The 27,757-nt window shown below is 44.1% G+C and overlaps 1 protein-coding gene and 1 long non-coding RNA gene across 13 annotated transcripts in view; one reads left to right on the plus strand and one right to left on the minus strand.

Annotated features, from left to right (window-relative positions):
• Positions 1-27,757, plus strand: part of DNMT3A (DNA methyltransferase 3 alpha) — a 1,939,932-nt gene that overhangs the window by 1,027,727 nt on the left and 884,448 nt on the right. The gene's annotated exons all lie outside the window — the stretch shown is intronic.
• The window catches only part of LOC146822118 (uncharacterized), a 67,094-nt gene that overhangs the window by 31,232 nt on the left and 8,105 nt on the right, over positions 1-27,757 (minus strand). Inside the window, exon 2 of one of the 4 annotated variants that reach the window (XR_014963232.1) lies at positions 2,305-2,393. The exons of the other annotated variants lie outside the window; for them this stretch is intronic. This is a non-coding gene — a long non-coding RNA (uncharacterized LOC146822118). The remainder of the gene's footprint in view (positions 1-2,304; positions 2,394-27,757) is intronic. 4 annotated transcript variants of the gene reach the window in all.

The raw sequence follows: 27,757 nt of genomic DNA on the forward strand, positions 1-27,757 counted from the left end.
ATAGGCGCGTTTAGGTGTATTCAATCTAAGCTCCATTAAAGATTTGATGGTACAGTCTTGAAAAGAATCAATGTTGTCATGCGGCAAAAGAGGTATGAAGGTGGATTGGGCCCTAAATGATGTATGCGCTGCTGCTGTGTGTGACACTTCCATATCATCAAGAGTCTGTGTAGTGTTAGGAAATTCACTGTTGTAGTTATTCTCCTGAGCTAGTTCAGCTAAAGTAATCAGATTGTCTACGTCACTGATCATCAGATTACTGTTAGGTGTGGTATCCGCCTTCCTGCAAGGCTGTTGGTATCCTAATCTTTTTAATGCGTGCCATTTCTTGAGTTTCAGTTTTCTTACATATTTGAAAAGATCAATTCTGGTATCTGTGTACTTAAAAGAGGAAGAGGGACAAAATGACAGGCCTAGGCACAGTGTGCGTTTTTCAACATCAGTCATAGGTCTTTTTGACAAATTCACCACTGTTCTATTTACCATTTCGGTATGCATTAGTAATTTTTGTTTGAGCGTGTACGACGATTTCCCACTGCTCCCCTTCCTCTGCCTGTATTCCCAACGTTGTTGGATTCTCTTCTTTCTGTTCCGACGTTTCCCCTTCCTCTTCCCCGTCCACGACCCCGTGATGTTGGTGGTTTGTTGTCCTTGGTAGATTGTCGATCCTTCTGCAGGACCCGAAACTCCTCTAAAAAATTAATAGGCCTTGAATTTCTTTCTTCGCCGGATGTATTACCACCGGAGACATCAGACTCAGTGTCACTCATAATAGAATTGTCAGTAGCGATCGGGTTACAGTTCACCAGAGATGTTGGTTTTTCTGACTCTTGGGTTTTATATAAGTGATCATATTTCTTGCTGAAGGTTAGGATGCTTCCGCTTTCGTAGTCAGAGTGATCTCTATTCATTTTTCTTTGTTTACGTGCTTTTATTTGTTCTTCATGTTTTGATAGTCTTTCTTTCATGGTATCAAGTACCTTCTTCAAAGCCGCCGCATCAAGCAGCTGTTGTAGTTCAGAAATGCTCACGGTGATCTGTTTAAGCAGTTCCTCCCTGTCCTGCCATGCGTATTTGATCAATATCTCCATCATCCCTCTTGAACTGGAGGCTGAGTGTTGTGACCAGTCTTCTAACATCTTCGGATTCGGGGCTTCGTAAGTGGGAGTGATAAAGATACGAAGTCCTCTAGGCGCCATAGCTTGATCAACATAGCTCTGCAGTGAGGTGGCTTCCCACCACTTGGAGATCTCGTTTCTTTTAAGTTTCTCTAATTACTTAATTTTGTCCTCCACAGATTGATTAGTGGAGTTTGATGATTGTACAGTTTGTAAGTTGATCGTAGGTTTTCTACTGAAAAGGGTGAGAGCCGCCGCTCTTCTTTCAGCTTCTTCCTCCATCAAGGCTGTTATTCCGACCAAATCGTATGTTGCTGTATGCCAGTATTACCCTTCTGTAGTGACACTAATCAGAAGTTCCCTCTGCCGCCATTAGCACGAAGCACCTGGTGTTGTGCTCGTAGGAATCTGTTTGTATTACGCGCGCGTGTGTGTGTGTGTGTGTGTGTGTGTGTGTGTATATATATATATATATATATATATATATATATGTATATATAAGTTAAAAACACAAAACCAAACATAAGTCCACATAATGCAACAATATGTACATTGAAACAAATTTATAACCAATAAGCATGTGACAAACACATACCTATTACATTTAAAAACATAGATCTCTAATCCCAAAATATGTTTAGGCATAAATACATATGTTATGTTTGTGGATAACACACACAAATTGTCAAACCCAAGAAAAACAATAACATTAGCCAATCCATCTCCCAGAATAAAAAAATGGTCAGAATAGGAAAAGGTTAAACATCTAAAAAAACATAAAGCTTAGATGACATGACCCTCCCTCAGTTCTAAAGACCAGAAATGGAAAAGCATCAGAGAGACAAAATACAGGAAGGGAAGAGTAAAAAGAGAAGTAACTTAAAGTTAAAAACCAGGAAGGAAACAATGAATAAATCCGGAAAAATTTACAAAGAAGTCTCATTTAGAAAACACATCAAACCTTCCCACATATAGGCATCCCTATATTTCAAGGTAAAGGAATCCACCACACCCAGTTGTTGCAGCCAGCCGCAAGCCAGGTCATGGTGACCAGTCACATCAGATCCTACCCTTTCTAGTTACTTAAGGTAGCAGAACACATTTCCCAGATTTTTACCTCAGACCACCAAATTCTATAGTGTGAATACATTTATATTTCCCAATAAATCAAATACATAATACCAACCAAAAAGAGTGATCTCCAACAAAGCATCACGTCCCTGGATATTAGTCCAAATAGGTTTGAAGTAGTTTACGCCAGTCAAATCTGTTTTTCTAAAAATACATTATCCAAGGACAAAGTTGTAATCAAATAATGCCAAACATCACTGTCTTATGACAAGTCTCCCCTATGTTGTTGAATTAACATTCCTAAGCAGTGTTGGCTGGTGACATTTGAAAATGGTGAGGCGTAGAAGTTCTGGATGAATGCCCAGTGGCGAGCAAGCATAGCAAGAGAGTCTAACTGTCATAAGCGGGGTTCTCCCCTCGCAAACATTTTGAATAATGACTTGACAAATGGTGCATTTTCAAGCAAATTTGAGAAAAGTAAGAAGGTAAATAAAGCAATTCTGAAAGTGTAGTTATGTAGTGCTGTCAGGTAATGAATGTAACATGAACTACTGCCCGATCCATGACCCCATTGCAAACTAGTTCTTTTATTTATGCAAATTTACTTCTCAGGTTTGCAGTCATCCACAGTTTCATTCTGTCATCCATCCACCTACCCTCTCATTCATCCATCCATTGTTTCACTTATCCACCTATCCACCCTCCCTTTCATTCATGCATTAATTCATTCACTCATCCATCCTTACATCCATCTTTTCACTTATTCAATCATCCATCAGTGGGTAGAGAGCAGAGGGTTGGGCAGATAGTTCAGAGATGGGTAGAACTCAGAGGGCTGAGCAGAGAAATTAGGCATCTGACGTGTTCAGTGCTGTGCATCGATGTGAGCTGTGCAGGTGGTAGATGGCTATGCAGAGTGGCGGGTTGTGCTGCAGGTGGAGGGCTTTGCGGAGCTGTGAAGAGTGTGTCGGGTTGTGCTGCAGGTGGCGGACTTCTGAGCTGTGAAGAGGGTGACATGTTGTGCTGCAGGTGGAGTGCTTCACTGAGCTGTGGAGAGTGTGGCGGTGCGCAGAGAGTGACTAGGTGAAGCTAGGGTGGGTGAATGGATCGGAGGTATGTGCAGAGTGGCATCTGTGCAGAGAAGGAGGCTGTTCTGGGAGCATGTTACTGTACAGAGAGTAGGGCGATGGTAGTGCTGGGCATGGAGCGCACAGGCACCGGGGAACTGCGCAGAGAATGATTGTAAAGCGCCAGGCTAACCTGAGAGTGGACGCGTGTACTGCTGGTGTGCCCTGTGTGTGTGAGGCTGTGCTGTGGGTGGGCGCAGGGGACATATCCTTCACAGCAGTTCTGAGAGATTCGAGTAGAGCTGTGCACACAGCATGGCAATGTAGAAAGGGGGGCACTGTGCGAGATGGTAGAGAGTGTAAAGAGAGAGCTCCCGGGGGCGGAGGGCTGTACACAGACTAGTGCTTGCCCAGCCGAGAGGGAGCCGTGCAGAGAAAGGGAATCTGTGCAGTGAGTTTAGCACTGCGTGAACGAGGATGACTATGCAGACACTATGCATAGTGGGGCCAGTTCTAAATCTCAGGAGGCTGTAGACAGCACAGAGCTCTGCTGGTGTGGGCTGTGCTGATCCATGGATGGGTATGCAGGCAGTGCAGCACTGCCTGTGCAGAGAGTGAGGGTTCGTCGTGCGCGGGGTTGCACATCGAGGCCGAGGGTATAGTGAGTACTGCCTTTGCACACAGAGTTGCTGTTTGAAGGTTTCGGGGTTAGTCGTCACTCAAAGAACAGTGCAAAGGCGACAAACCACCAGAGATTCACCTCCACCACCGGAACCACAGCACAGACAGACCTGCGTCCACTCACTCTTCAACGAGAGAGCTCTGCCAGTGACAGGCAGCTCTGCAGACCCCACAGCCTGCAGATCACAGGAGACGTGCACACCCCAGCAGCTGTGCAGAAACCAGCAGCCTTGCAGCACCCACCAGCCATAGAGACCGCAGAGCCCGGCAGATCACAGGAGCTGTGCAGACCGGCAGATGTACAAAGCCAGCACACATAACGAGTCCAGCAGCCGTGCAGACCCAAGGAGTTGTGCAGAAATCAGCAGCCATACAGAGCCCCGCAGCCCTGCAGACCCTGGAACACCAGTTGCGCAAGTCCCAGCAGTCCTTGTCATGCAATAAGAAATGTTGCAGGGCGGCTTGGTGATCTTTGAACAGAGAAGGGAAACTCTGCCCTTGGATTTGTTCCTCGATTTGAAACTCCTGAGTGACTTATAATTAGGGCTCCTGGTTTTCCGTTTAAACGGATTTTTACATATAAATACAGACGGAAAACAAGTTTTCCTTTATCTGTATTTATATATAAAAACGGGAAAATACTAGTAAATTTTGTCATTGACCATCTGGTGACTCCCCCCTCCTTAGAGGGTGAAGAGGTGTCATCCCGGGCTGAGACAGCTTCCCGGGCACACACTCAGCCGCACCAGAGTACTTCACAGGTCTTTGAAAGACTGTTTCCTTGTTAATGAGGCTTCGATGTTCTTTCACACTTAGCCTCTGCCGATTGCACCAGCACCCGTCTTTTCCTCGCAGACTGGGTTTTACAATATCCAAGGCCTGCAGAGAAGGCTCGACATTAGTGGCTGTTCGGGGACGGGCGGGGAGCAGGGAAGGAAAAGGTCTCCGTCTCTTGCTTCCTGCCCAGACAAGACAAGGAAGGTGTCCGCTTCTGCTCTGCCGCTGGTAGCTGCCCCCCTTTCTTACTCTTATTCCCTCTGTCTGTCTAACTCCTTCTCACTTACCGTAAACCGTGACTCAAGAAATGGTTCTCACCCTCTTTTTCTTCCTGACATTCATTTGTTTGCAAAAAAGAAAACCACTTTTGATAGAAATGCCATTTTGACATTTTTCTATTCCAAAGTGCAGCCACGGAAATAAAAGGCTCAAAATTTGAAAAATCAATAACTAAATAAAGCAAGACGGAGTGTTATTAAAGTGGCCGGATCGGTTTTATTCAAACCCCAAAAGCATTAGTGTCACTTTACCGAGTTTGCCAGTGAAGCGCTGTTTTCCCCCGGTGGGGAAGTGCGCCAAACCTGGAGGTACAGCAATACCTGGTTGATGGGTGGATTGGAAAACAAAATGTGTACGGCAGCTTTGTGTTCACGAATGTGGTCTTTTTAAACAATACTGTTTACGTTTTATAAGCATATAAGCAGTGGACATTGAAATGGGTGCTTTCTGGGCCCTGTAGTTTTCTGGCATCAGCACTCAGAGATTTCTGAATAGTGGGTGTAAAAGCGTTAAGTTCACCATGTTGTTCCTGCTTATATTTCATTATTTAATCTTTCATTCCCTATGAATGTTTGCTTTTTCCAGGGTGTTGTCACTATTTCCTTTAGGGAGCATCTTGCTCTTGCCTAGTGCGTAATTTGAATCGTCGCATCCAGGTGTTTATAGCAGATCAAATTGGATTGTAGTTGAAGGCAGGGTCAATTTCTCTCAGTGGGGCAGTATGGTGTTCAGTGAGGGAGCGGATGTGGCGCTCTGCCTATGACAGAAACTGCAAGGCTCTGAGACAAATGGCTTTTGATAGCACTTTTAAGCATATTTGGGACTTTCTGCAAATGGCAAAGTTTTCAGATGAATGTATAGTGTTGACCAATAAAAAACAGAGCGCATGTGTGCATTGTCAATTTAAATAAATTTGGAAAAATACTAGCTGTAGCGTCGTCTTTTGCTTGTGGCAAAAATAAATGTGGATAAATACAGACGGAAATGGCAAAAAAATAAATACCATAAAACCGGGAGCCCTACTTATAATCCTTGTAACGTACAGGAGTAATTTTATCCATAAACGGCGGGTTGTTCTAGAGCGCAGCCAGTGTAGCCAGCCTAGTTGCACAAGCACACTGGTGCCCGTACCACTCGGTCCTCGTTTTACAAATAGCATTACTTCATATATAGAGTGATTGTTTCTTGAGTTAAAAGGGGTCAAAGATACTACTTTTATGTGAATACCAGTCGCAGTTGCAACGACTACAGCAAAAAACCCTTGAGCAGCATAGCCGAACGTCGGGGGGCCTCCTGACAGGCACTTAGTAATCGAAACGTGCAACATGGGTGCCTACAAACAAAGCAACCGCTATCTCATCTTACCTAGTTACAGCAAGCGTGCAACCTTCCATCGCGTCCCGTATTTTCAAAGTGAACCGCCATATCATACGGAAGGGGAATATAAATATCCAAACACACAACGATAATCAGCGTCCGGGCGTTTACTTGAAACACGCCCAACTATGCCCGTGACCAATGGTCGCTAGAGCGTGAACTTCAAAATTAAGCGGAAGCGAGCTAAGACGTGCATTACACCTTCCACGGAACGTGTCCACAGTGTTACATTACCATCAACATTTTTTCCAAATCGTTTGTTATTTTATTTCTCCAAAAACCAAAATAGGAGCGTAAACAAATATAAAAACATTATTTTGAGTCACACTAAATAAATGCTTATACCAGTCTCGAACACCATAGACACAATGCCCCAACGAGGTGCTTAAAAGCAATTACGCCATTCCGGCACCGTGAACATCAACGGGACCAAATGCCAAGATCAATTTCCAGTTCCACCATCTATATTTGCTTTGCCAATGGCTTTCGGGCACGTTGAACAGTATCCGCGATGCTGTGGAGCATGGCTAAACTACAAGAAAAAAGTCGTAGACGCGGCCACCCGAGTCAATTTGTAAATGCTGATGCGCACGCGGACAATACGATACAGGTGTGGTTTTGTTGCTATAGTTTTCTAAGCGCGCAGGGGAGCGAAAGGTACACGGGGGGGAATAGGGCAAAGCAACATGCAAGAGAGAGGGGGAGACCAAAGCAACACAGAAGGAGACGAGAAAGTAAAAGGGTGGGAGGGCTAGAGTGGATATGAAACCAACAGGGTAAATGTAAATGTAGAGGTACTTGTATAGCGCACGACTACCCGGAGGCATCTCGGCGCTTGTACGAATACCGCTGAGGAACCCTTCCTGGCCTTTCCCTGTGAAGTGTCCACTCCTGGGCACCCCCAGGGTGAGGCCAGGCATCCTAGCGTTGTTGGGGCTGTTGTGGAGATTATGCAAGCTATTGCCCAGAGTTGCAGAGTGGGATCCATGATTAGGATAGACACCGAGGCGAGAATTATCAGGTCCGAGGAAATTGAGCCCAAGACCCGCCGAGGCGGGAATTGAACCCTGGTCCCGGGCCAGACTTCTGCATCAGGGTCTGTTGCTCTAACCATTGAGCCACACTTCCCCAGGGTGGAGGGCACAGTCTCTAATTGGGAGCAGTAGTGGAGCCTACCACGTGCACACACAACTTAACGACACAGCACTCTTGAGTGGTGGTACGTGCACTGGCAACGAGCGGCGAGCACAACTTTACTTACAGATATCCAAGAGATCTGATCATATCTGGCTGGTAAAGCGAACAATACGATACGAAACCAACAGGGTGGAGGGCACAGTCTCTAATTGGGAGCAGTAGTGGAGCCTACCACGTGCACACACAACTTAATGACACAGCACTCTTGAGTGGTGGTACGTGCACTGGCAACGAGCGGCGAGCGCAACTTTACTTACGGATATCCAAGAGATCTGATCATATCTGCCTGGTAAAAGCGGGCGGTCTTGGCCAACACAATTGTTAAACGAGAGGAGCACCGAGGGAGCCGAGAGCAGGGGGAGTGGTGGACAGGGATGACGCACCACTGCCTTTCTCCGAGGTCAAGCAGAAATGCCTCTGAGAAACGCGGTGGCGTTTTCGGATTCGGGGGCGTGTTTTTCTTTCTCTCCTCTTGCCATTGGCTGGAATGTTTACATTCCAGAGGAGAGAAAGAATCTAAAAAACACGCCCCCGAATCCGAAAAAGACGGGGCTTGTTTGGAGAGACAATGCTCTTCTCCAATGTCTGACCAGTATTTCAGAGGCCAGCCAATGGAGAAGACGTAAAAAAAAGGGGCGGGTTAAAGCCCCACTCCTAACATTAAATCTCGGAGCGAGACTGCGCAAGCGCAGCCTTCGAGCCGAGACCTAACAAGGGATCTTTCTGAACCAAGGGCTACCTTTTTGCCAAATTTGGTGTAATTCCGTTCATCAGGTCGGGCTGTAGCGTGTCTAAAGTTTCCTATGCGAAATTGCATGGGGAAAACATGTTTTGGGACCCCCTTTTTTCTCGGCCCCCCCTTGCCGAATCTCCCCGAAACTTTCAGGATAGGAGCGGACCGGAGCGCCTCACTAGATTTGAAAATTTTGCAAAGAATCGTCATTCGGCGCCAAAGTTATTGGGAATAGAATCCTATGGAAAATAGGTTCTAACTATAACTATCTACTGGCGACCGCCAGTAGATAATACATATACACACCAACCACAAAAAGAGTTGCCCATTTAGAGGAGCCCACACAAGGTAAGTGTAGCTGAAATCTTTTAATGAAAACCGCAGCACAGGTATGAACGACACAGCGCCTCACTGGAGGAAAAAGGACTACTGATACCAGGGGGCCGTGCGAGCGGCCGCGCCCACCCAGGCGGGTATCTATCAAGTATTTAATTGTTCATTACGCTGTGAACTTTGTTTGGTATTGAGCCTATGACTAAGGGCGGGAGCCCGAAACACGTCAGGCTTCATTGAGTGCTGTTATGGACTTGCATACCTGTGCTGCGGTTTTCATTGAAAGAATTCAGCTACACTTAACCTTGTGTGGGGTCCTCTAAATGGGCATCTCTTTTTGTGGGGTGGGGGGTGTGTGTGTGTGTGTGTGTGTGTGTGTGTGTGTGTGTGTGTGTGTGTGTGTACACCTATACACACACACAAACACACTATAGATATAGATATATTTTTAGCAGTTCCATTATTTGTATATAGCACACAAACTGTATTGTATTTTAATGCAATGTATGTTAATGCAATGTGTGATGTTTTTATCATGTGGTATATTTTTTCTATATATATGTATGGGAAATGATAAATGAGTTGAGGAAAATGGAGCTTACCAGATTGAGAAAATCTGTTGCTAAAGCCGAAATGGGTCTCTCCTGTTTGCTGGGTCGAGGGAGGCCCAACACAATAAAGATAACTTTATCTAGCAGCCCTTGTGTGCATGCTCTCTTCCTTCTGCGAGCAGGGGTTGTGTAGATAATTATTAAGCGTCAGCTATAGATGCTTTTCATGCACCACCAGTCCTTTTGGGCTGTCGGAGTAACTGCATCGTGGATATAGCGGCATGGTAAGTGCTAGACCGACAAGCCCCCCGATTATTTACCGGGAAGAGTTAGTAGATGCGTGTACAAAGCAGGAGCCATAGACTCGGCGCGGGTAAGTCTGTTGACTTTTAGCGCAGGGTCTGTGTTTCTCCATGCCTACAGAAGTCTCACTCTGAATGCTGATAGATTTCAGGTGACTGGGCACTGTGCAAGCAAAGGCTGTTGCGGTGAGGACTGTTGTGCTTATTAATTTTTATGCAAGGATCACCCCGACCAGGCCCGGCTCCAGGAACTTTTATTTGGGTGGGCCAAGGGTGCATTCGGGTGGGCCACTGCAGGCCCGATTTGTCACTTGTATGTCTAGCCAGGCCTGCTTCCGGGCCCTCCTTTATCTCTTCTTAGTCTTAAAAGGCCCAGTAAAACACTCTGTTTTACAAATCTCTTTCTAAATGTTATCACTCTCAAAAAGTTTTTTTTTTTCATGTAATGTCCCTTTGATGGGAAGAGGAGATTTCTAAGGTAGGAGTATCAGGCAAGTGACACAACTCTGGCTCCCTCCATGCGATCCTTCAGGGAGAATCCCTCTTCATTACTACCTCCATCCGACCCCAAATTCTGCAGCGTGCTCTCTTACAGGCTTGATTATCCACTTTTCTACCACCCCTCTTCAGTGCATCTTATCTCACAGCTGACCTTGGGCCCCAGCCCCATATCAAAAAACATTACTAAAATCACCTTCAAACTTGAAACATTGAATATAGCAGTAAATGTAATTAGCATGCACTTTAAAGTATGCTCCAGTTTTCTTAATCACCTGACTGTTAATTAAATAAACAAAAATAGAAAGGCCATTACAGGGCTGGCTTTAGTGCTGGTGCATGTCTTTTTTGGGGCCCCAACAACCTCTTTCTCCGTATATACCTTTACTACCACCCTCCAACAGTGTCCTTCATCTCTCCGTAGCACCCCCTGACCTCCTCCTTGGTTCCCTCACTGCCACCCTCCACCAGTGCCCCTCATTCTCCGTAGCTTCCCCCACCCCATGACCACCTCCTCGGCTTACCTCACTGCCACCCCCCACTAGTGCCCCTCATTTCTCCCCCCTATCCCATGACCACCTACTCTGCTTCCCTCACTGCCAACCTGCACTAGTGCCCCTCCTTTCTCCGTAGCCCCCCCTACCCCATGACCACCTCCTGGGCTTCCCCCACTGCCACACTCCACTAGTGCCCCTCCTCTCTCTGTAGTTCCCCCCCACCCAATGACCACCTGCTCGGTATGCCTAACTGGTACCCTCCACTAGTGCCTCTCATCTCTCTGTAGCGACACCCCATGACCTCCTCCTCGGATTCCCTCACTGCCACACTCCACTAGTGCCCCTCCTCTCTCTGTAGTTCCCCCCACCCAATGACCTCCTGCTCAGATTGCCTAACTGCCACCCTCCACCAGTGCCCCTCATCGCTCCGTAGCACCCCCCTACCTCATGACCTCCTCCTCGGCTTACCTCACTGCCACCCCCCACTAGTGCCCCTCATTTCTCCATAGGCCCCCCTACCCCATGACCTCCTCCTCGGCTTCCCTCACTGCCACCCTCCACTAGTGCCCCTCATCTCTCTGTAGTTCCCCCACCCCATGACCACCTGCTCGGTATGCCTAACTGGTACCCTCCACTAGTGTCTCTCATCTCTCTGTAGCTACACCCCATGACCTCCTCCTCGGATTCCCTGACTGCCACCCTCCACTAGTGCCCCTCATCTCTTCATAGCTCCACCCCCACCCCATGACCTCCTCCTCAGCTTCCCTCACTGCCACCTTCCACTAGTGCTCGTCATTTCTCCGTAGCCCCCCCACCCAATTACCACCTCCTCGGATTCCCTCACTGCCACCCTCCACCAGTGCCCCTCATTTCTTCATAGGCCCCCCCCCCCCCATGACCTCCTCCTAGGCTTCCCTCACTGCCACCCTCCACTAGTGCCCCTCATCTCTCCCTAGTTCCCCCCACCCCATGACCACCTGCTCAGATTGCCTAACTGCCACCCTCCACTAGTGCCCCTCATCGCTCCGTAGCACCCCCCTACCCCATGACCTTCTCCTCGGCTTACCTCACTGCCACCCTACACTAGCACCCCTGATCTCTCCGTAGCTCCACCCCCACTCCAGGACCTCCTCCTCGGCTTTCCTCACTGCCACCCTCCACTAGTGCCCCTCATCACTCTGTAGTTCCCACTACCCCATGACCACCTCCTCCGATTTCCTCACTGCCACCCTCAACTAGTGCCCCTCATATCTCTGTAGTTCCCCCCACCCCATGACCAGCTCCTCGGATTCCCTCACTGCCACCCTCAACCAGTGCCCCTCATCTCGCCCTTGCCCCTCTCTCATATGCATTTCATTTGTTGCAAAGCGCTACTCATATCAGTGTAAGGTGTCACAGTACTTTACATCACGCACACATTATACAGAGACAATAAATCAGTCTACGGAGAATGTCACATAAGCCAATGAGAATTACAAGGTATAGGAGTCACATGTCATCCATACTGGTGGGCAATATATTTTACAAGGGTTTGGTCTGGTGAAGCACAAACACAGGATTTAAAGAGTACTCCAGTGGTTGGGGGTTGGCTTTACTGATAAAAATGTATAACTGCCCAAACAAACTCTTTTTAGCAACATAAAAATAATGAAAGACTGGAGAAGTTCTAACTATATCACAACACAAAAAAGGTGAAGTTTGTATGCAGCTTTGATGACAGTTCAGAGGTCACTGTCCTATGTTAGGATTGTAACTTCTGAACTGCGAGTAACACAAGGATCTTTGTGACAAAGGCGTAACCCACTGAGCTATCCACATAAAATTCAGTTTATCTGCATATATAAACTACCAACAGACAAATGATTGCTCTCCAGCAGGATCATAAATCACCATTTATCTATTATTGTTGTTGTACATCGGTTGCAGATTCATTGCCAGGGCCAAGGCTCATGTTTGGGTGGGCCTGGCCCACCCCCTAGAACCGGTCCTGAATCCCCCGGCCCACCCCCTAGAACCGGGCCTGACCCAGACCCTGCGAGATTGTTCATGTTGTGCTGCTTAAGGAGATGGAGACTTTCTGAGACTGACATGATTGCCTTGGACCTGCCATGTAAGCGCATATTGAATACCATTTCGGAGAAAAGTGTTTTAGTTGCGCAACTCAAGTGTGATAAATCAATGTAGCTCTAGATTTGAGTCCGAGGTCATAATGGCTTTTGACAAGATCGCCCCGAGTAAAACAGCTACAATCTATGAGAGATCGAGTCCGGCAGCCTGGTATTCCGTCATTCTAAAGACGGAGAAAGCTGCTTGCAGGGTAAAGGAACGAAAATGGAGGAAAACAAAAACTGAAGAAGACAGACTGGCTTACAATACAGCACATAGGTTGTACCTCAAGAACTGTAATACAGCGAGACGACCATTCCTAGCCACTCGTATCGAGGAGGCAAAGGGCTCATCGAAAGAACTTTTTAGGATTCTTAAGGAATTCACAACCCCCAAAGTAGCAGCTCCTACCTGCCCCTCCACACAGGAATTTTGCGATATTGCATTTTAAAGATAAAATTGATAACATATATGACTCTTTTGAGCAGGGATCAGTCAACGGGGAAAGAATTACAATTACAGTAAATCCCTCCCTAGTGAAGCTGGACACTTTAGCATCGATCACCAGGGAGCAGGTGCTACCGCTTTTGGAATGCGTTAAGTCAGGCTCCCCGTCTGATATAGTCCCCCCCCCCCCGTATGTGTTATCTGAGTTGGCAATGGAACTAGCTAATCCATTACGGAAATATGTAATCTATCTTTAGCTACTTCCTCGTTTCCAGCTAGATGGAAAAAGGCTTTTATTAAACTCTTGCCCAAGAAACCATCTGCAGATTGTGCCGATCTACAGAATTGTAGACCGATCTCGCTTCTCCCGGGCTGCTCTAAAATAATGGAAACTCTGATCAATCGCCAACTGTCAGATCATCTGGAGCAGCATGACCTTTTGGATCCCTCGCAGTCGGGCTTCCGTGCCGGTTACAGCACGGAGTCCGCTCTGGTAGAGGTAACTGATACCATCAAAATGCTGCAGGACGAAGGGATCCCGGTGGTGCTGGTCCTTCTTGATCTGTCAGCAGCCTTTGACACCATCTCTCACAGAATTTTGTTGGATAGACTGCGAGAGATTGGTGTCACTGGAAGGGCATTAGAGTGGCTGCCGAGTTTCCTATCGGACAGACCGCAATGTGTTCAACTGGACTCATTTGTCTCGCAGACCTCGGCTGTGGATAAGGGGGTTCCTCGGGGCTCTATTTTAAGCCCCACCCTGTTCAACATCTATGTGTCGTCTCTGGCTACCATTATAAAATCTTGTGGGTTCCAAACCATCTCCTATGCAGATGACACTCGGGTGATAATTCCCATAGAGAAGGACCCCAAGGTGACCAGAGACAGATTTAAGAGCTGTATGATGAAAATATCCACATGGATGAAAAACAACTACCTGCAGCTAAATTCCAACAAATCGGAGATCTTATTGTTTGGTAAAGCAGCAGAGATATGGACAGATGAGTGGTGGCCGGAGGAATTAGGATCATCTCCCCTCCCCAAAAAAGGGGTAAAAAACCTAGGCATCTTAATGGATAATAATTTATCCATGGAAGAACAGGTTAAAACCCTATCGGGCAAATGTTTTGGACTGATACGTATGTTAAGGAAGGTCTTCCCGTAGATTCCTCTCTCCGCTAGAAGGGCTCTGATCCAGGCACTGCTAGTCAGCAGACTGGATTATGGGAATGCTCTCCTGGTGGGGTTGAGGGAAGACCTGCTTTCTAGGCTACAAGTCGTTCAAAACACGGCTGCCCGCCTAGCCTTAAATAAACCACCGCGTACGGCATCCTTGCTACTACTAAGAGATCTACATTGGCTGCCCATAAGAAAGAGGGCACTGTTCAAACTTTTGTGCCTCTCTGGACAGGGACCTAAATACCTCTTGAAGAAGTTGGAATGGTATACTCCAACGCGACTCTTAAGGTCTAGTAGCCTAAATCTTCTCCAAATGCCGAGAATTAAAAAAGTGAAGATGGGGGGGCCGTGCCTTTTCATATCTGGCTCCTAAATACTGGAATGCGCTGCCTCTAGAGCTGCGTTCCTGCCCCTCGCTAACTATTTTTAAGAAGCACCTAAAAACCTGGCTATTCAACTGATACGCTCTGCTTGCAGAAGCCCGCCTCCCAGGCGCCGAGAGATCCCCTTGGGTATGATTCGTACGCCATATAAATAAAAATAATAATAATGAATTTTAAAAAAATACATGACATTGAATTTTCCTTGATCTTTGATGTAAATAATTAAACCACGCCAAATATGCCAACTTGTTTTGCCACATGAACTATATGTGCCATTCAGGAGTTTGGAATCATCTATTTTAATGTGACATTATGGGACTAGTAGTCCCCCATGACTGACATATTTGTATGGCAATCGACATGTTTCAAAGTATACAATTGTACTTATTTTGATGTTCGTACTGTCATTGTAGATTGGAAATCCGTGCATGTTCTTTTCAACTTATCTTTTAATCCGCAAGTATTTTTACACAGTTAATAAAATTGAGACATGAAGGCCATGGTCTATAAGCATTCTATGAATTTAAGGGAACTGATGAGGTTAAACGAAGTCTCCCCAGTGTTAGAAATATATGCAGCACGTGCAATATGAAAGTGCTACTTGAGGGGGTTTTCGCTATTTTTTTATGGAATGGGATAATAAAAAAAAGGTGTTCCAAAAAAATGAAACCAGTTGTGTTACATTTCCTTGTGTAAAGCAATTATCATGTTTTGGTGGACTGCCCATTTATTGTACAGCAAAGGGATAATTGGCGCATTGGGCCTTTTAATATATATTTTTGAGAGTTCCAGCAGTTTCATTATTTGTATATAGCCCACAAACTGTATTGTATTTTAATGCAATGAGTGACGTTCTTAAACGTTTAAACATGTATATTTTTTCCATATCTATGTATGGGACATGATAAACGAGTTGAGGAAAATGTCACTTACCAGATTGAGAAAGGCTTTGTGCTACAGCTGAAACACGTCTCTCCTGTTTGCTGCCCAACGCAATAAAGAAACCTTAATCCAGCAGCCCTTGTGTGCGTGCTCTCTTCCTTCTGGGAGTAGAGGTTGTGTAGATATATATTTTTTTCTATGATTCGTACTTGGCACAAAGCACTTTAAGTTGAAGTGGAATATTGGATTATTTTTTGAAAGATGAATTGGTCAATATGGGGGAACATAAGTTGACAGATGTGTGAAGGAACAATATTTAAATATTTACCTAATTATATTTGTACTTTACAATAAATGGGGGAACATAAGTTGACAGATGTGTGAAGGAACAATATTTAAATATTTACCTAATTATATTTGTACTTTACAATAACATTGAAGATGATCATTAGTAAACACAAGGAGATGATGGACGGATTGCTGAAACTTTTCAGACACTCACCCACAGTCACAGATTTGGGTTGAATCCATCATCATTCTTTAGCTCACTTCGCCACCTCAGTTCATACCTAGCTGCATGCAAATCAGTCTTGACTGTGTGCCTCATGGGAACAGTCCAGCCCGAACTGCCAAGCCAGGTCTTCCCTGAACCGGAAACCAGCATTCTGGGACCCGTTTCGGGGTAACACCCCTCATCAGCCAGGCTAGCTTGAATCCAGTGGCAAAGTGAGCAAGGGGCCCACGTCTGGGCATAACCTGGGAATACATGGCTTGGCAGTTCAGGCTGGACTGTTCCCATGTGGCACTGGGTCAAGACTGATTTGCATATGGCAGGGTCTGAACTGAAGTGGCGAAGTGAGCTAAAGAAGGATGATGGATTCAACCCAGATCTGTGAATGGGGGTGAGTGTTTGAAAAGTTACAGCACTCCGTCCATCGTCTCCCTGTGTTAGTTAGTTATTTTTTGTACCTTCGGATTTATGTCAATCAAAATGATAAATACCAGAATTGTGTGAGAGTGGTGGAAAAAAATACTTTGCACTTTCAATTTTAAGCATGTGTTTTCCTTCTTTTCATTTTACATATCGAGGCACATATTCTTATTTATTACATCATCATCTTTATTGCATTTGCACTTTACTCTCAATGATAGATACAGAGATTATGAGATACCAGTGAGAGGAGGCATTTGCATTCTATATAGGTTATCATAAAGTGAGATCTATTCACGTGACCATGTATATTTTGTAAACAAATAACTGGTACTTCACCAGAAAGCATGTCTCACCAACCTCCCCCCAATAACCATATATGGAACCTGTTCTTAAGGACATTTTCAAACAATTTCCACAAATCCTTATGTGCTGGGAAAACTTTGGACTGAAAATAGTACAATTTCAAAATGTTATGTTGCTTTAACAACAATATTGTGAATGGTGGGAGGAAGGTATTGGTCAAGTCCCTTTTAAATACACTCTGCACTTTATACTCTGACCCTGATGAAGGCCTCTGGCAGAAACGCGTAGGTCTATTTTCCTGATGCACTGATATTTGCACTTTGATAAAACTGAGAAGAAAATCTATGAAAAAAGAATAAAAATCTAAAGAAGCTACAACATGGAGTGCTTTCGGTCTGCGTTGTGCTGCCTTTGTTACGGCGGTGGTTAATGCAAAGGGTAACGCGGGATACCAAGATCCTGTAAAACGTGGTGTCGGCCCACTAAGGCTAAGCACCCGAACACAGAGTGGCTTCCTGCTTTCGGGCAATGCTATTGTGATTTCCTGGATGACGGCTGCTTCCGGGAGAGAAATCGCGAGATTATTGATGAGTGAGGCTGATTCTGGTTGTCTGACAAGGTAGGAGACTGTGGTTGTGAGGGGGCTGTTGGTCTCCCGAGGTGGTTCCTTCGGAGGGGGAGGGTGGGCGCCTGGAGGATAGACCACAACAACTTCCCCTGCTGAGTTTTCTGCCATTTTTGTCGGGATTACAGATCAGTTTGCTTTGAGACTAGGACTCAGCGGTTCTTGGATCTCATGGTTCGGCTTCCCAAGATACAGACAAGGAACTGCGAGAAAGAGAGCGGATTCTGTTGGAATGGTGCCCGAATCACATGGGAGTTAGCAGACGTGAGAGTCACGTTTCCAGGGGAGCAACGAAGATAGGGATTAAGATATTCTCAGTGCATCAGAGTTTGTGTTAAAGGAACTGCCATTAATTCACATTTCGGAATTTTCAGTGACGTTAAAGGAGTATGAATCGGGGTCACCGAGAAGAATTGAAATGATGGATAGGTGGAGCAAATGAGAACAGCTATTGAGAGAGATGTTTGATGAAGGAGAATTAACTTCAATGCATAGTAGGACACACACCTTGAATTCTGGCATCGCAAGTACATCGAAGCAACACTTGAAAGAGCTCGAGGAGGCCAGAATCATGGAAATAAACAAATGGTGGGAAAGTGTCACCTTAAAAAAGTACTTAGATTGTAAACGCATTCCCAGGGGCCTCAGAATTTTACTTCTCCCCACCTTAAGTGATTTAGATCTCTTTTCTTAATGGCAGTTGGAAATGACAGAATGTTCGATGAATACAATGATAATACATGCAGAAAGAAGACTGGCACAAGCATTGGGGATGACAAAGAGCCTGGAAAAAGCTCTATAACAAGTCAAAGAATCAACTGAAAGTATTAAATTGTTTGAGGAATTAGAAAAGAGATTAGACAAACATGAGCTAGAGGTTCAAAACAAGAAAATCCACAAATTTCATCGGGACAAGATAGACCATGCCACAGGATGGGTGTATACATTTGCATGCAAGTAAGATGCAAATTATAATAAACAATCTATGGATCGGGTTCAAAAACAAATTAGGATGTCAAGATCTGAAAGCTCCGAAGTGAGCTCAGAGAATGAATGCCCCACCAAAATCCAACAAAGGGTGGATTTTTCTAGGGAGATGCGTCTTCTCCGCATGACGATGCGGGGGAATGAAATAGGTTTCCAGCAAAAGGCAGAACATCAACAAAAAGAACAAGACGAAGCCACAAAAAACAAAGGCAAAAAAATGAAAGATGCAAAAAAATGAAGAAGGGGGTTGCAGGCCTAGAAGTACTAATAAAAGATGATTTGGTAATTAATCTACAACACAAGTAGAGATATGCTGTTACTCTGGAGTCAGGATATTCAGAGTCAGGAAAGAAAGGGGCCAACAGTAAGCCCTTCGTGGGTCAGTGTCGGCAATTCATATGTTGGATTTCAATGCCTTCACACACCCTTGCAGATGCCATGCTTCATCATCTGGGCTGCTCCTCGTTGGGTCAGCGGTGCAATACCAACGGGCATCCTAAATAGGGAAATTTATCGGAGATCTTCTATCCAACAGCCGTGCGGTGAAGTGGGGGTGTGGGGCCAAGACAGTGTAGATGTGCTAAAGTGATTTAAAATAGGATTGGAAGTACCTTGGGAAAAACTTTATTCTGGGGGTCTCCTATCCTACATAAAAGCAGTGGAACTTTATCAGAGATCTTCTATCCAACAGCCATGCGGTGAAGTGGGGGTGTGGGGCCAAGACAGTGTAGATGTGGTAAAGTGATTTAAAATAGGTTTTTTCATAAAGAATTAAAGTGCGTATGGTGGAAACCTGCTATCAATAAGTGATGTCCAATATTAAGCGAACTTCTGTGAGATAGAGGGGAAAAATTAGACTGGTGAAGAAAGGATTGGATACGTGTGAAAGTGAATAAGTGAATAGGGAAGCTAGGAATGGAGAGTGATACAGTATATACCAAAGATTCCCATGAAGAAAAAATAGACATATTCAGGTCCTCAGATGTGATAAAAGATGAGCAGTACTTGAGCCTGTATACCTTTGTTCGAAAAAGGGGGAACTACTGAAGGATAGGCGACTAATGCTGTCTTCAAAAGATAAAAGCATCTAGTCAAACACACAAAATAAGAAAAAGTAAGATTGGTGTAGCTATTAAAGTGCATCAAAGTCAATTGATATGTTTGAAGGTTGTACTATGTACCTAAAAGGTATTCTATATATGTGGCCATCAATGCAGCAACATATGGGTTGGTGATGATGCGTACTTAATAGATGAGGCTGATAGGTACGTATAAGGACTGTTAGATCTGAGGAAACAAGGGAAAAGGAGAGCGTTACATATTTATTTGTCTAACAGATTGCGGTGGAAGCGTCCCCTATAATGTTGAAATAATTCACAAGTGGAAGGTACCTTTTGGGATGCAAGATCTATTTTTGTTGATAATAATTTGCAGTCGCTAGGATGGCGAACTTGTTTCATTAAGAAGGATTGTACCAGGTCATTGAAACCTACAGGAAGGTAAAAAAAGGAGCACGAGATGGAATGGGTATTCAGAGTAATAAAAAATAGAGAAACAGTTATATAACAAACAATCTCTAGTTTTGTGCTGATTTACGTTGTACCAACTATGAATAAAATAACTGTTGAATGGGATCTATAACAGATGTTGGGTTCCTGCCTATAAAAGTTGGTATTACCCCAGCATCGATATACCGGGCACACTGCAACAATTTAAGATCATACTTTGCCATCATGATGTTCGGAGCTCCTCCATAGTTACTTTGCGGGAAATGTACATGATCATCACCTTTTCCACTCACATGCCCACAGACCTTAGTCATAGGCAATGGGCATATTCGCGTGTTAAAATCACCAACCCATATAATTACAAAATTAGCATTAATCGTTGATATAAAGTTATCAAGCCCCTCGTCTAATTAGATACCACATTCTTACAGGTAGAATCAAACACATTATTATAGTGATTGGACAGAATCACATCCCTACCTCCTTTGCAGTACAACCATACAATCTGAGTGTTCTCCAATTGTGACCACTCTTTTGGCAACAACTGGTAATTTGTTTGACATACTGATTAAAAGCCCCCTTTTCGCTCTACCTGCAGGTGAAGGTACCGCCAGTAGACTAAAGGATGTGAACCCTTCTATGTGGACATAGTCAATACTCCCAAGTTTCTTGAATACAGATTATATTATGATCATTAATTAAATCTGTCCACCCTAATGAATCCTTTTTACTTAAAAGACCCACTATATTCCAAGTGACAATTGTATAACTGTTTCCTGGACTTTCCCCAGATCATCCCTAGGCCGTTCACATTTCCTTACTTCGTCCATACTTATATGTCTGGTCTGTATGTGTGAAACTTTAATGTTTGAAAGGCGATGTGAGATGTTTACTGGTGGAGCATTAGCTATTAATACCCCGGCCAAGTGTTCACTTAGCCCATCATCAGTCTGGACATGCTCCACATTAGGTAGATGGGCAGCTCTGAGTCAATCATTTTCTTGTAGGTTACTCGGCGCTTGATACCTATTAGACACAGGTAACACATATTGGGAGTAAGTTGGCATGACATGTATCAAACTGTAGTGCCTTTTTTCAGTTTCCTTATTATGCACAGGCCGTAAATGTCTGTAGAAAAAACCAAGGGGTTGTAGTGACACATTTTGTTTAAAGCATGGTGCCAATACTGCTCTGTCCAAGGTGTTTCTAGCCCAACTAGATATCTTTTGTATGCCAATGCCATAGGTAATGATGTGATGTACGTAATTACAGAAAATGCCAATAAAAATGTTTACAACAAAAAAAAAAAAGTTGATAATTGTACAGTCAACTTTGACACTCTTAGTTGAAGGGCTTATCCAGTTTACTCTTCTTGTCAAGAGTTTCTGGCTTGCACCAGACACTGGGTACCCACAGTTCTTATGAAGCCAATGGGCCACTTTAATTTTAGGTCTCGCCTGATCCAGCGCATGCGCTGGTCTGGCGAGACTTTTTGTGAGGGCTCAAAAAAATGCTACCATGGCCAGCCTAGAGCTACAGTGCATGTGCGTGCGCTTAGGAGCAGAGGCTGGCAAACCTCGTCGTGCTCATTAAGAGACCGCGATCACTTTCGCCCGCGATCACTTTCGCGGCGCCCCTTTGATGTTCTCGTTCAAAGAACATCAAACATCAAAGAACATGTTGTTGTGTTAATGCTTTGCTGCGCCCGTTTGACTTACAATGTGCTTTCTCTTTCCACAAACTCGATGTTTGTGTTCCTTTATTTTGAGATGCTTTTAGTATTACTGTTTTGTGACTTAAAGAACATTAAGGAAATGTTACTGTGAAACTGGGCAACGTTCACAGTGTTTATTTCTGATCGCAGCGGCTGCTTCATTTCCATTGCACCATTCAGGGAGTCCTTTCGTTGGCGCTTTCATGAGGACATGATGAGGAAGCTGGAAACTTCTGGAAACTTTTGGCACATTCTCTTTAAAAGCAAAGCGAGTCCTTTCGTTGGCGCTTTTATGAGGACATGATGAGGAAGCTGGAAACTTTTGGCACATTCTCTTTAAAAGCACAGCATGTTGGCGACTGGTTAATCAATTAGACCTATGTAGCGCTTTAGATCTCAAAGCGCTATGGTGATTGCAGCAGTTACAACTCATGAAATATGGGGTGCAACTCACAAGGAGGGGGCAGGTTTGAGTGCACATTGGCTGCAATCAAACTCTTAAGATGATGGGCTGTGTGTATCCATTATCAGCACTCAGTCTTCGCTAAGTGATCTTGTTTGTTTTGTTGTTGTGTTAATGCTTTGCTGCGCCCGTTTGACTTGCGTGCTTTCTCTTTCCACAAACTCGTTGTTTGTGTTCCTTTATTTTGAGATGCTTTTAGTATTACTGTCACACACACAACCACACGCACAACCACACGCACAACCACACACGCACAACCACACACGCACAACCACACACAACCACACACACACAACCACACACCCAACCCACCCAACCACACACCCAACCCACCCACCACACACAACCACACACCCACAGACACACAACCACACATCCACCCCCGCACCCACAAGCACACCCACAAGTACACACACAACCACGCACACACACAACCACGCACACACACACACACACACAACCATGCACACAACCACACCAAGTATTGGCATAGCCAATAGGTCTCGCCTTTGGGACCTTATAAGTGTTTAGCCACGCAACAGTTGATGTGGTTGCACCAAGGATATTGTGCTGCATAACTAAATACTTATAAGGTCCCAAAAGCGAGACCTATTGGCTATGCCAATGCTTGTTTAATATATCGTGAGGCTCCCTTTGGCCCGGTTGTAACAGAGGGACATTAACCATAACTGCACCATACGGGCAACATACTGGTGGTAAATTTATGGAGGGGTCAGCTCTTCCCACATGGTCCCTGTTTTCTCGTGGCTTCAATTGCGTTGTCGTTAGTTGGTCTATCTCGAGATCTTCCCTTCTGTTTTGGCAAGGTTGGTTATTCCCAATCTGCTAAATTGGATGTGGGGGGCTTCCCAACTCATCCCTTCCATTATTAGTCCCTATCCATGCCTCATGCTGTCCCCGTCCTACGTGTCTGCCTGTTGGCATACTTGCTGCCGTATCCAGGACTACTATAGACTGTGGTGGCCTGTCATTAGAGTTCTCCTTTATTTTATTCCTCATTTCCCCAAGGCTATATTTGGTATTCTGTAGTAATCCATTGATTTTAGTTACTTCGCTGGCCAATTTATCTAATTTCTGATAGAGTGGTTTTAATAACTCTTTGATCTTTGTTGCTGCAACAGCTGCAATATGGGTAGAGTTTGTTTACTGGGGTGCTTTGGGCATTTATATCATGACATATTTGGACTGTCAAATTCTGCAGTGGCCCTTTCCTAGTTTTGTTACTCCCCACAATTGTCTGGCTTTTCTTACAACCTCTTTTACTGTTCGGGGTTGGTAATCTGTCAGGTGTAAGCGGTTGCAGGGTGTTGGACTGCATATGTGCTACTGTAGGACTTTTCGTTGTCTTTTGAGTACCTTGTTGCTCAATATGGGTAAGTCCATTTGCCTCCTGCATTAGACCACTAGCCTCACCATCCAATCCTACTGGGAGCAGTCCAGATCCCATAGATAGGCAGCGTTCCGTTCTATGTATTTCACCACTAATGGCACTGACTGCACGCAGTAGGAAAGAGTCTATAGTGGTGTGTGGGGTGTCGCCTACAGGTTTTTTAAGCTTGTGCCTAACCATTTTTTGTAATCCGTAGGTGTGCAAAAATTTCAAACCCGAGGTATCCAAGGGTAAGGGGCTGATAAAGTGTCTCAGACAACGTACGTGGTTCACTATGGGGCACAATACACAATAATAAAAATTAAAATCCAAGATACGAAGTGCTAGGTACTGTTAATTTATATTTAAAGTGTGAAGTGCCAAGGTGCAAGAGTGCAAAGAGTTGGGTACAATGGACAAAATACAAGATAGTCACATTAAAAAACAATGGGTTAAAAAAGGCGTTAAAAATGCCACTAAATATTCCCAAAGGCTTCTACATAAAAAAAAACTGGCGTTTATAATGTACTGTTGTAGAAAAAAAAAGAATAAAACAAAACACAATTTAGCTGAACCATTAAAATCTACGACTTCATTAAAGGATAAAAAGGGTTATAAAAAAAACTTTTATGGTGGACCAAGTCATATTTGTTCAGTGTAAAACACTGTGTTACCAACTGTCCAATACAAGTCCTCCTTTCTGCACACGCTGTAATAAAACTTTTCGCCAAGGGTATATTAGACTGAAAAAAGAATTAGTCGATCATTAACCCCACCGCTTTGTAGTTCTATTGGGCGCTTATATTCCTCACCTCACTGGGATTTCCCTCCTTTAGTGCTCCCCACGACGACAATGTTCATCAGAGCAAATATGGGAGAAGTCCAAATGTTACAACCCAGTTCCCTGAACCCTGGACCTAGAACCAAGGGGTTGTCCTGCCCGGCCTCAGTCGCACTCGGACGGGTGCAGAAGGACCCGAACCGGGCACGCCGGTGCGCGTCCTGCGCTGTGGGAGCCCTGGTAGTTAAGCGCCTCCAGGTGCATACGGTGTGCGTCGGTGGCGTCCACGCCGCAGGGCAGGCTGGGGTTTGTAGTCAAGGCCCCACCCCGCGCGAACCGCAACAGCGCCAAGGAACTGGTGTTCCGTGCTGCGGCAGCCCTGGTCGGTAGTTAAGCGTCTCCTGGCACGTATGGTGTGCGTTGGCGCCGTCCACGCCGCAGGGCAGGCTGGGGTTTGTGCTCACGGCCCCCCTGCGAACCAAAACAGTGGCAAAGAACCGGCGTCCTGCGCTGAGGGAGCTCCGGCCAGTAGTTAAGCGCCCCCTGGCACATACGGTGTGCGCCGGAGGGCAGGCTGGAGTCTGTGGTCATGTCCCCCCCCACACGAACCGCAACAGCGGCAAAGAACCTGCGTCCCAAGAACTCATGACGAAGGATCTTTGGTCTATATACATAAAGGAGAGGAAAGGAAAACAAAAAAGGCGAAACAATATGACTATGGATGACAATTGGGCATTAAAAGACCATCAGATGGACAGTAATGTTATCATCAAGCCCTCAGATAAGGTTGGTAACATTGCTGTGATGGATTCTCAAAAATATTATTTAGAAATGAAAAGACAACTGAACGATGTGAGCAGTTATGAAAGGCTTAAAGAGGATCCAACTCCATCAATTATGAAAGTATTCCACAGCATGTTGGGCAACTGGCACTCTAAAGGCCTATTAGATGATGATGAACTTGAGTATCTTCTAACAACTCGACCCATTACTCCAACTATTTATGTTTTACCTAAAGGTCACAAGAATCTTGAGAATCCTCCTGGACTCCCTATATCGTGAGTTCTTGTGGCTCCCTCTTGGGAAACACCTCCAGGTTTTTAGACATCTTCCACTTTTCCTATGTTGAAAGTTTACCCTCATAAATTCGTAATCCGGTGGATTTCTTACATCAAATTGGAGGGATTCCCTGGAAGGAGGACTACCCCATGATCACCATCGATGTAGTCTCCCTTTATACACCAGTCAGACACAATGATGGCATCGGGGCCTGCGAATTTTATTTGACATCACGGTCCTTGAATTTACTGGGTCAGTTCCAAATGATTTTAGACATGATGCGCCTTTGTCTTATGCATAATGTGTTTATTTTTGACAAAAAATGCTTTAGACAGAGCATAGGTGCTTCTTTTGCACCCACTTATGCTAACCTCACTATGGGTTTTTGGGAGGCGGAACAGATCTGGTCTGAAAATAAGATGAGAACTGACAAAGTGGTATTTTGAGTGTGTTATATAGATGACTTGTTTTTAATTTGGGAAGGTACCACAGAGGAATTGCATTCCTTTCTGAAATATCTCAATGAAAACGCACTTCAACTCAAATTCACCTATACCACCAGTCAACAGGAAATGTATTACTTAGATATACACATCTATATAAAGAACCACAGAATTTGTATACTCTGTTACGAAAACTAACAGCGTGTAACAGCATTCTTTCAGCAAAAAGTGCTCACCCGAAATCTCTCAAATGGATTGTCCCTTACGGGAAATTTCTATGTGCCCGGAGAAATTGCTCAGAAGATCATGAATTTCTATCGCAGGTAGATCAAATGTATGTGAGATTCTTAATAAGAGGATTTCCAACAGTGGTCCTAGAGAATGCTAAATCAAGAGCTATGAAAAAGAAAAGGGAACTGTTGCTATAGCCTAAAAGTCGAAATGAAAAGTACAAGAAGAATTCTGAAGAGAAAGTGAGGTTAATTACACAGTTTAATTCTTAGAGTGGAGTGATTTTAGATGCACCACAAGGTCATTGGAAAGTACTCTCAAAAGATGAACACTTAAGGATATGTGCCTCAGACCATCTAAGCATAACCTATAGGAAGGCATTATCCCTTGGAAACTTATTAACACACAGTTATTTTCAAAAGCTAGAAAAAGGAGATAGCAAAATGAAGTGGCTAAGTACAAATGGTTTTCTCAAATGCCCCAAATGTAAAGCATGTAAATATGGACAAAACCATCTAGAAATAGTGACCCGGACAAGAGAAAACAAATCCAAACCAAGGAGAGAATTCCATGTGAAACAACACATGCAGTGTATCTCTAGAGTGCAAATGTGAGAAACAATACATTGGAAGCACCATAAACAAACTCCAGTTGCAAATGTTAAAGCACCTAAGAGCAATTACCAACAAAGATTTCTCTTACGCTATGTCAAAACCTATTTGGAAAGATCATAAGAGCAATTTGACTCAACACTGATGCTGAACTCGACACATTTTTATAATCTTCATAATTACTTTTGTACAATCATGTTTTAGCTGGGTTCTCTTTTCATATGGTCAGATTGGTTAGTCGGATTGCAGTTTTTATGATTCTGAAACATTAGTAAAGAAGAGATCAAAAACCACCTGCTCTTATTAGTCACAGACATGCAACTGTAAAACCACTGCATTTGATTGTTTTAGATACTTATCTAATCTACAGCATGGCTTTAATTATGTATTCTATGATTCATACTTGGCACCAGCACTTTAAGTTGAAGTGGAATATTGGATTATTTTTAAATGAGGAATTGGTCAATATGGGGCAACATAAGTTGACAGATGTGTGAGGGTACAATATTTAAATATTTATTTAATCATATTTGTACTTTACAATAACATTGAAGATGATCATTAGTGATCATAAATGGTATTTTTTTTACCTTCAGATTTCTGTCATTCAAAATGATAAATATCAGAATTGTATGTGAGTGGTGGAAAAAACTACTATGTACTTTTAATTTTTAAGCATTTTTTTCCTTGTTTTCTTTTTACACATGGAGGCACATGTTCTTATTTATTACATCATGATATTTGTTGCATTTGCACTTTACTCTCAATGATGGATACAGAGATTATAAGATACCAGTGAGAGGAGGCATTTGCCTTTTATATAGGTTCTCATACAGTGAGATATATAGACACATGTGACCATGTATATTTTGTAAAAAAAATAACTGGTACTTCACCAGCAAGCATGCCACACCCCACACCCCAAATAACCATATATTAAGTCTGTTCTTAAGGACATTTTCAAACAAGTTCCAGGAATCCCTTTGTGCTGGGAAAACTTTGGACTGAAAATGGTACAATTTCAAAATTAGGTGTATGTTCCTTTAACAAAAAAAAATGTGAATGGTGGAGGGAAGGGATTGGTCAAGTCCCTTTTTAAATACACTCTGCACTTTATACTCTATGACCTGGACGAAGGCCTTTGGCAGAAACGCGTAGGTCTATTTTCCTGATGCACTGATATTTGCACTTTGATAAAACTGAGAAGAAAATCAATGAAAAAAGAATAAA

The sequence above is a fragment of the Triturus cristatus genome, chromosome 6 (genome assembly GCF_964204655.1).
Source record: "Triturus cristatus chromosome 6, aTriCri1.1, whole genome shotgun sequence".
Classification (NCBI taxonomy): Eukaryota; Metazoa; Chordata; class Amphibia; order Caudata; family Salamandridae; genus Triturus; species Triturus cristatus.